The 8,833-nt window shown below is 42.7% G+C and overlaps 1 protein-coding gene across 2 annotated transcripts in view; it reads right to left on the bottom strand.

Annotated features, from left to right (window-relative positions):
• Positions 1–1,441, bottom strand: part of RARB (retinoic acid receptor beta) — a 563,324-nt gene extending 561,883 nt beyond the window's left edge. The window contains exon 1 of one of the 2 annotated variants that reach the window (XM_006021194.3): positions 1,425–1,441. The gene's annotated coding sequence lies outside the window, so the exon portion shown is untranslated. Of the gene's footprint in view, positions 1–181; positions 236–1,424 lie in introns of those variants that run through there. The other variant, XM_014518768.2, reaches the window with a different exon arrangement.
• Between the last annotated feature and the right edge of the window lie 7,392 nt (positions 1,442–8,833).

Raw genomic sequence — 8,833 nt, 5'->3', positions numbered from 1 at the left:
GCAAAGCCCGCGCCCCCGGGACGCGTGTGCGCGGCTGTGAGCCGCAGGACCTGGCCGGGCGGGGGCAGCCCGCTCCCCCTTCCCTCCCCGCGCGCTGGTGTGGGCAGCGATGACTTTTTTGTAAGTGCCCCAGGCAGGTAAGATTCCTCCTCCCCGCCGGGCCGCCTACCCCATTCCCCACCTGCTGCGGCCGCTTTCCTCGTCCTTCACGCTGCAGTCGGGCGAGGAGGAAGCCTCAGGGACAGCGACAGTGGTAGCAGGAGATGGGCCACGGGTGTTGCCCCAGGGGCAACCCGTCACCTCTGCCCTGTGGCTGTTCCCAGCAGAGCCCCGCTGCACAGCCCAGCCGGAGCAGGTGAGGGTGTCTTTGAAGCGTCCCCTGTCCCCGGGAGGGGGGAGCAGTGGCAGGAGAGGTGGGAGAGGAGAAGGGAGGGGACCTGCCTCTGAACTGGGAGGGGAAGGAGGAGGAGTCTCACCTGCTTTGGGGACTTTAAAGAAAAGCCCCCCAGAGGGGGAGGGGGGGCTCCAATCTGCTGCTGCACCCCCTCTGGATCCACCCAGCTCCCCTGGGTTTAAAGCCAGGTGAAGCTTAGGAAGGCGCATCCATTGGTGGGCATGAGCCTAATCTTTTTTCTTTTTTTTTTAAAGAAATTTTTCACATTGCAGGCCAAATCCATGAGTCCGTCCAGAACCATAAGTGGCCCTACAACTGGCAAACATCCTCCACCCCCAGCAGGAGCTTTAGACATTTCCAGAGTCTTTTGGTGGGCAACCTATGCACAGGCCCAAGGCTAGGGGTTCAGATACCACCAAGTTGCACCTGCCCTCAGCCATGTGGCCACAGGAGCAAGCTAGGGAGGAGCCTCCCATTTCCATACAGTGGGCTTTAAGCCCCAACATCTCAGTGGGTACTAACACGAGAAGAACAGTTATTTCTGGGAACGCTTAAGGAAAACTGCCTTCATGGACCCAGATACACGGTGTTTCCCTACTCATTTCACCTGACAGAGAGAAGCACCCTACTGTTCTCTTGTCACCACCACAGCAGGACTGCTGGTGTGTCGGGCACGCTGTGGAGCACTTAGGGTTAGGTATCACTCCTCGGGGCTATAGCTGCATTACTCTTTGTGACCCTTCTGCCTACTAAAATGCAAATTCTGGCCCCAAACAAATTAGCTAGCATAGTACATAACCTGACATTTTCTAAACACAAGACTCAATCTTTCTGGCTCAGCTCAGGGTCCCTGTTCTCAGTGTAAGACAGAGCAGCCTGGAGTATGTTTGAATTTAGGAAGAGCAACCTGTAGAGTCTGAGCAGTGTGCCACTGCATGTTCCTATACTATAAAGCAGCCTAAAAAAGGTACTGCTGTAGCACCTTGCAAAGCTCCTACACAATGTATTTCCAAATGAGAAGGTTCACCACCTTCACCGCTCCTTTTGCTGTCAGGGTGTCGGAGAACAACAGTGTTGCAATGGGTATTTGCAGAGCTCCATCCAAACGTAGATGGGGACTTCAGTGAAGACCAGCCTCTGCCAGCCCACAACTTGCTCTTCTTGTGGTTGGTTGTAAAATAAGGATAATGGGAATAATGCCATTCAGCTAGCACCTTGGTTCTGAAGATCGCCAGGTAAAATCCTGTGGCTGGCACTCCGTCTTGGCAGCTCTGCACATCAGGTCTTCTGTCTTCTCTCCACTGCAATTTATCTTGGCTCTGTGACTACAAAGTCTTTAGAGACAAGCACAGCAAAAAACAAACAAACCTGCATTCCAATTTTTGACATCTATAATGAGTTCAGGGAAGAATTATGGAAACATTATTAAGTGTAATAAACATGTCAGTATTAGGCAATCTTGTGTGGAGATGCTGGTAAAAGCTATGGTGAACATTTTATTCATAATGTCTTTTTAACTTTATGTAGCTGGTGTAATAGGCCTTGTGCTTTGCTGTTGCCTGGACGGAAAATCATTACCCAGTAATAGATGAGCCAGTTCTGAAGGAGAGCCACTGGGATACTGTACACTCTCATTCATAGATGCTATGTATTAGAGGAAGTAGCAGGAGGCCTGCCAACTTTCCCAATTTAATTATTAAGCTGTCAGTTCCTGACTTCTTGTTTCAACTTCCTGAGGCAACATCTGGCTGTAATAACAAAATAAATAAATAAAATAAAATTTGATCATTCACTCAGAAGCATTCTGTTTGTAATGTCCCTTTTACTGTACCTTTAATGAAAGCTCGATACTGAAAGGAATTTGGCCAGTCATCTTTCTGAACACAGCAAGAAGTTTGCACTATGACCAAGAAAAAGTTCTTCAGAAAAATACACCATCATCAAACTGTTACCATTGAGCCCATTCAGCGTTCTGCTGCATCATTCCAATACTAGCACCTTTAACCTTTCTTACATTTTTGTATTGAGAAAAATATTAAAGTTGTTCTCTGCATCAGCCTGAGAAGTATGAATCCCAGAGATACAATGAACCACTATTAACCCAGAACATTCACGTTTTCATAACTGAACTGATTTTTCTCAGAAGACAAATGTGGCTTTTAGCAGTAAAACAAACTCATTAAATTTCAGGTCATTATTTAAACGTAGCAAGATGTGAATGAAATACTAACTCAAATATCTATCACTGCTTATCTGGGTTTTCCTTTTGTGGATTCTCATTTCACACAAGTGGATGCCCTCACGCTAAAAGTTCATGTTGCAATGTCTTTTGATATGCCATGTCTCTCGCTTGGTATCCTCACTCAGCCAGACATACGAAGTAGCCCAGCCTTGCCTGTCACTCATTTCATTTGGAGCACAAACCTATCACTGCACCAGTGATCTCCTCTCTTAGGGAAAATTCCTCCATTCTTGCAGTGGCATCAAGTTTGCCAAAGAAACATACCTTGTGCCTTGGATAAGGACACAGTCCTGTTAGGCATTTCACATGCAGGGCTTTTGCCAACCATTTGCATGGAGCTTGAAAAAACCACGAAAGCTTTTGGAGGTATCCACATGAGCCTTAGTCTTCTGGGCCCAAATATCTCAGATTCAGGGTGCATCTATATGTATACTTTACTGCAGAGTTGACTAATTAGCTCCACAGGAAACTATGACCGTCTACACAAGCGCTGGTATTAGGACGCGGTATATTACTATGCTGGAATTAAGACGCTGTAAGGACAGTTCTGTCTGACAATACTGTCTTACAGTGGAGTCATTTACTGTGTTACAACACGTGTGAACAGTGACTGGAACAGCAGCACTTTGAGCTGGGGTGGAGCAGCCCTGGCGCTGGCAGCAGGCCAGGGGAGGCAGCCACACAGCTCCGCAGTTTCAGCACTCTCGTGCTCCAGCCAGCCCTCCACCACCAGACACCAGCACCTGGAGCCCAGGGTAGATCCCCCCCGCACCCAGCTGTCAGCCTGGGACTGCTCCACCTTGGCTCAAAAGTGCTGTTGTCCTGGGCACATGTGTAGATGCTGCTCCTGGGAGCAGTGTACTCTGGCACAAACTGCTCTGGGGTTTATCACGTTGCATTAATTGCATGCATCGATGTACCCTCAGTGTCAAGATTCCAGCACATTGACTGTAGTGATGGTTGTCAGTTAGATGCCCAAGAAGGCCCTATTCTTATAAATTCAGTATGCAAGAGAGGTCAGTCCAAGCCATCACTAGTGGTTCTTCTACTTTAGATCCTGCAATCCAAATGCATTCCTGAAGATGAGAAAGGGTCACTTCTGCCATGAGGCAATATATGGCTTTGACACTGAGCCTGTATGCTAGGTCTAAGGAGTCCCAGCACTGTGAAATTCCTTTAGAGGTAAGGAAAGAGAACAAGAAATAAAAGTACAAGTCTGCTGAAGCCATGATTTCACAGGATCAAGGCAACTTTGAGTAATCATGCAGCACCAAGGAAGATGTCTTTGCCACTGGCCTCCGGGTGTTTCAACATTTGTTAGCTCTTCATTTTGCTACATACCATCCCAAATTCAGATTCCTTGACCTTGATTTCTCCTGTGCCATGCACCCCAACAATGGATGAGATCATATTATTTTTAGAAATAATTCTGTTTTTAAAAATTAATTGAACACTTACTTACATATTAAGTACCTAATTTGGCACCTGTGAATTTCACCCTTTTCTTCTTCAGCTCCATGTAAAGAGCACATTTTGTTTCTCCATTCCACTTATCTTCTATCCAATTCAAAGAAATTAGGCTTAGAGTGGCTTCAATCTTGCTGTCACTGGGACTGACATTTGAGGTTTACTCCTGTACCCCTCGTCATCAAAATTTACTTCTCTTTCTTGGGTGAATGACTTTATGGACTTTTTTCACACCTCCACATTGGAGTCTTCCTAGTTATTGTACTCCTAAAATTTTCTGTGCTATTAACCCCTGGCACTATTCTTTCTTTTTAAACCACCTCAGACCAAGCATTCAGACAGGGCAGATACCATTAATACCAATGTCAGATATTCTGGAACCAGTGGAACATCTCTGTACCAAGTGAAATTATTGTGTCCCTCAAGTCCCCACACAATAGGTTTGAATCTTTCTATAAGCATCCTGTCCCCTGAGCCCTTGTCTTCTATGTAGTTCATGGGAAATCACAACAAACTATTCCTTCAGGCTGCACTGGGGGGAAAAAAAGGAAGGAAGGAAGACTATTTCTGGGCAGCAAGTCCTGTTCATCATCTACTTTACAGATATGGATAGCCAATTCCTTGGTTATACAAAGTGCTCTATCCTGACTTGAGATAAAACTGATTTTTGGGGGAAGCACTACTTGAGGAAACGAAGAAAAAATTCAAATCTATTATGACCAAGGACCAAAAGGTTATATAATACACACACTTTGGACTGCAACAGTGCCTCTTAGATTGTGGCAAAAACTGTTGAGGGCATGTATAAATCTTAATAGCAGAAAATCTCTGGCTTACCTGTGCAGAAAACTGTTCAAGATCTGCTCTTTGAGGACCAGGCCTCATTTACCAATGAGACAGAAAATTCTCTACAGTGAAGGCTCAGAGGTCACATTTCACTAGATTCAAGGCAGCCTTTATTGCTTGTCTCAGAAACAATTTTTAAATATCAGTGCAGACTGCACCTATAACAGATGCTGCCATATCTTTATGTAGTCATTGTCTCGTTTTATATTATGCTGTTGTCTCTGATGGAGGAAGTAAGGCTTGAAGAAAGTTAAGTCCTTGCCTTCATGTACTAGAGTTGACATTTGTCCAACAAATCCTTTGATTTCTATGACTCTACGAAATGAGTGAATCTATGAATACTTGACAGACTTTGAGCTATTGCTGTCTTTGAAAAGAGGACTAATAAAAAAGCAGCACTATACCCGGCAGTGTCTTTGGATAATGATGACAAATGTTTTCATCAGCAGCTTCCTAGTAAAGATCATGGATTTTACTGACAATTGCTCACTTACTCAGCCACTAGGAGGGTTGCGTACTAGGAAGGCAGTTTTGAAACACTGGAAAGAATGGCAAGCCAGTAGGGTCAAGAAGGATACCCGTTTTAGATAAATTATTGTGCCCTGAAGAGATTGATTGATAGGATCTTCCCTGTATCACTGATAGCTTGGATGTGGCTTGCATCAAATCTGGAAATGGCAATATAAGGAAGGCAGAAGTCCGGGTAGAGCTGCAGCTTACAGAATAATTAAATCAGAGATATATAGCATAAGTTTTGTGAGCTCAAGCTCACTTAATCAGATGGTGTGAAAGGACATGCATAGGGCAGCTTATAAAATAAAGTGATTTGAATACAAAAGGCAGAAAGGAAGGAAGGAGATGGTGGGTATAGGGGCAAGGCTGGGAAAGGAAAACAAGCAAACAAGCCCTTAGGAACAAAAGGGTCACAAAAGCTCATTCAGATAGTGGGATAAGAATCCATGGTCCCTGTTTAAACTGTATTTAACATAATCCAATCTGTGGATGATTTCTTGTTCCACAATTCCCTGTTCAAGTTGGTTTTTAAAGGTTCACTAAGAAGAGCCACCCTGAGGTCAATGATGGAATGTCCAAGGAGGTTCTGCTACAGGCCTTTGTATCTTTCTGGATCTGATGTCAGATTGGCATTCATCCATTCTTATACATAGGGATCACCCTGCCTGTTCAATGTAGACAGCAGAAGGGCACTGTAAGCAAATGATGACATTGTTAAAAGCATAGGTGAAGAGGGACCTATGCTCACCGATGAGCCTCTATAAAAAGTCATTTTATGAATTGTTTAATAAGGATTATCTGGTCTGTTGGTGAAGGTCTGTTAGATAAATCTGGGATCAGATTACATGAAAAGTTACAAATATGGAACCAAAATTTGACATTTTCTTAATTCTCAGAGGCATTCCTTTATACCAAATGCACCATTTCTGGAAAGTATTGCTAGTGAAGCAGCTAAAAACCTGGAAGAGGCCCATGTGCAAGCTATTAGTAGGGTCTCAGGAGTCAGATGAGAGAAATAATTTCCCAAGTAGATCCCAGGCTACATGATATTTGTAGGTAATATGAAGGCCAAGGTCCCTGGAGACAGACTTGCCCAAGCAGAGAGAAGCTGCAGCAGGGAAATGAAGTGTTCTGATGCAGTCTGGGTACAACTCAGATTATTTTTAACAAAAAACCACAGACAGAAACCCACAATGCTGTTGGACACATGGTTGAGGCAATTATGCAGTAATACCTTTCAGAAAAATGGACTGTTGTAATAAAGCTGTAGGAACGTTTGAAGCTACAAATGTCCAGTCAAAATGACTATTTAGCAGAACTCTGTTTACAGCTGGGCCACAGGGTGAGTTTTGAGTAACAGCACTTAATTTGACTGTCCAGGTGATATAGCAGTGAAATCTTACACCATGGGGACAATGTCTTCTGTAGAGGCAGAGGTCAAGAGTTATGAAACTGCCCCGTCAGTAAAAGAGATAGTTACTGACTTGATGGAATCATTCACAGAAGATAAATAAAGGAAGTATTAAAAACAGTTGCTCTTATATTACAGTATTACGTTTCCACAAATAATGAAGAATTTAGAAGCTATAAATGGGTTCAACTTTGGGATGTGTGGACATACAGTGTTGCGCTTAGACCTGCTTCTGCAGTAATTATGAAAAGGAATTTGAATCACAGTTATATGAGGTGGGCTGACAACTCCAAATAACCAAGATGAGGAGCAACGTTTGCCCTGGGGGAAGCAAAAAGAGTGAGCTGAACTATTGGTTCCATGATTAGATAGTGAAGGTCAACAGAACTGGGATGTGAAGACATTTGTTGTTTTCTTTGCTATAACAATAGATGGGACTTTTGCAGGTTGATTATTCTACTGCTGAAATTAAGTTTGAATTTTTTAGATTAAGACTTCCCTTTGATGTGATGTTGAGACAGTAAGCTGACTTGGTGGCATCTTCTACCTACCAAGCAGAAAGTGCCAGGAAAAAGTAGAATGACGCTCTCATCCAAAAAGGTGAAAAGATATGGCTACACAAGAGAAAAAGGCTACCAGGAAAAACTCCCAAATGTACCTTTTTTTTTTTTGCTTGCGGGGGTGTAGGGGGGTGTGCATGTACACAGTAATTAAGAAACCAAACAACTCATCCTTGCTGATGCAAAAATCAAGAGCTGGTTCCATTGTAGTGACCCAAAATTTGGGCACAAATTAAGTTAAAAAAAGGAAGGGCAAACTGTGGAGTTGCAACAAACATCCCAGATGGATGCACAAGAGCTCACAGTGGAACACTACGTAAGGACAGAAACTGCTCATATGTCCTCTGGAGACTTACATATTACAACCACAACCTTGGACACACTGTCCACAACAAACAGACCGTGGCCTGAAAAATATAAATTCTGACCTAACTAATAATCTAGATCTAACTATAAGGAAAATTCCCTTGACTGAACATAGGACTGGAGCAAGCAGACCAATGTAGAAAGCTGTGTGGATGATAAACTTCCTGGATTTCTGAAAGCTACTGCAATAGACTTGCTACTACTTCAAGCTGTTATTAAATAAAAGGAGGAAAGTTTTAATGATAAATGGAAAAAGCACCTACAGTAATGGGCAGTGCTGTAAACTTTATATTTTACTAAACATTAAGTTCAACCTAAGTTTTTGGTTGGAAGTTTGTTGGAGTTGGTATTTACAATGTCCCAATAAATCATTTTATTTTTATAAATGTTTCCTTGACAAAAAGACTACTAATTTGAATTCTTCCACACTTTTACATGGCTTTAAATTCCAGAGTTAACCTTTGGGACTGAGTTTCAGTCTTGCAAATGCTTTTTAATTACAACTCTTATAACTGATCTTTAAGCACTGAAGGCAGCACAGAGAGTGCTTTCAAACAATGATCAGTTGTTACTTGTTGTAACAACTGTGATTATCCAAGACGATTGCTTGCACAGATCCATTGATCTTACCCATCCTCCTTCCCCATAGAGATTTACAACAGGTTCCTGATTTAGACAAAATTCAGTAACTACAGAGGCTGTGTCTCTTTATGTGTCCTTGGACTGAGATATAAATATCTAGGTAGGAGGACAAATCCTCAACTGATATTATTTATCATAGTTTCATTATTCCAGCTGAGTATCTGTCCTAGGATGTTTACATGGTCTCATAGACATTGCTGTACAAAATCTTCCTATACATACAGCCTGCCATGTCTGTATGATTCAAGCAGTCCTTTTGGTCCTTTAATATTTCTTTCTTTATGCTTATTTGAAAGGAGCATAACATAGATATTATCTTTTCTTTCCAAACTAGCAAGGCTTCATATACCTCAAATCTGGTCAGATATATTTATCTATCATGAATAAAATAT

The sequence above is a fragment of the Alligator sinensis genome, unplaced genomic scaffold, assembly GCF_000455745.1.
Source record: "Alligator sinensis unplaced genomic scaffold, ASM45574v1 scaffold299_1, whole genome shotgun sequence".
NCBI lineage: Eukaryota > Metazoa > Chordata > Crocodylia > Alligatoridae > Alligator > Alligator sinensis.
This window is presented reverse-complemented; position numbering and strand designations above follow the sequence as displayed.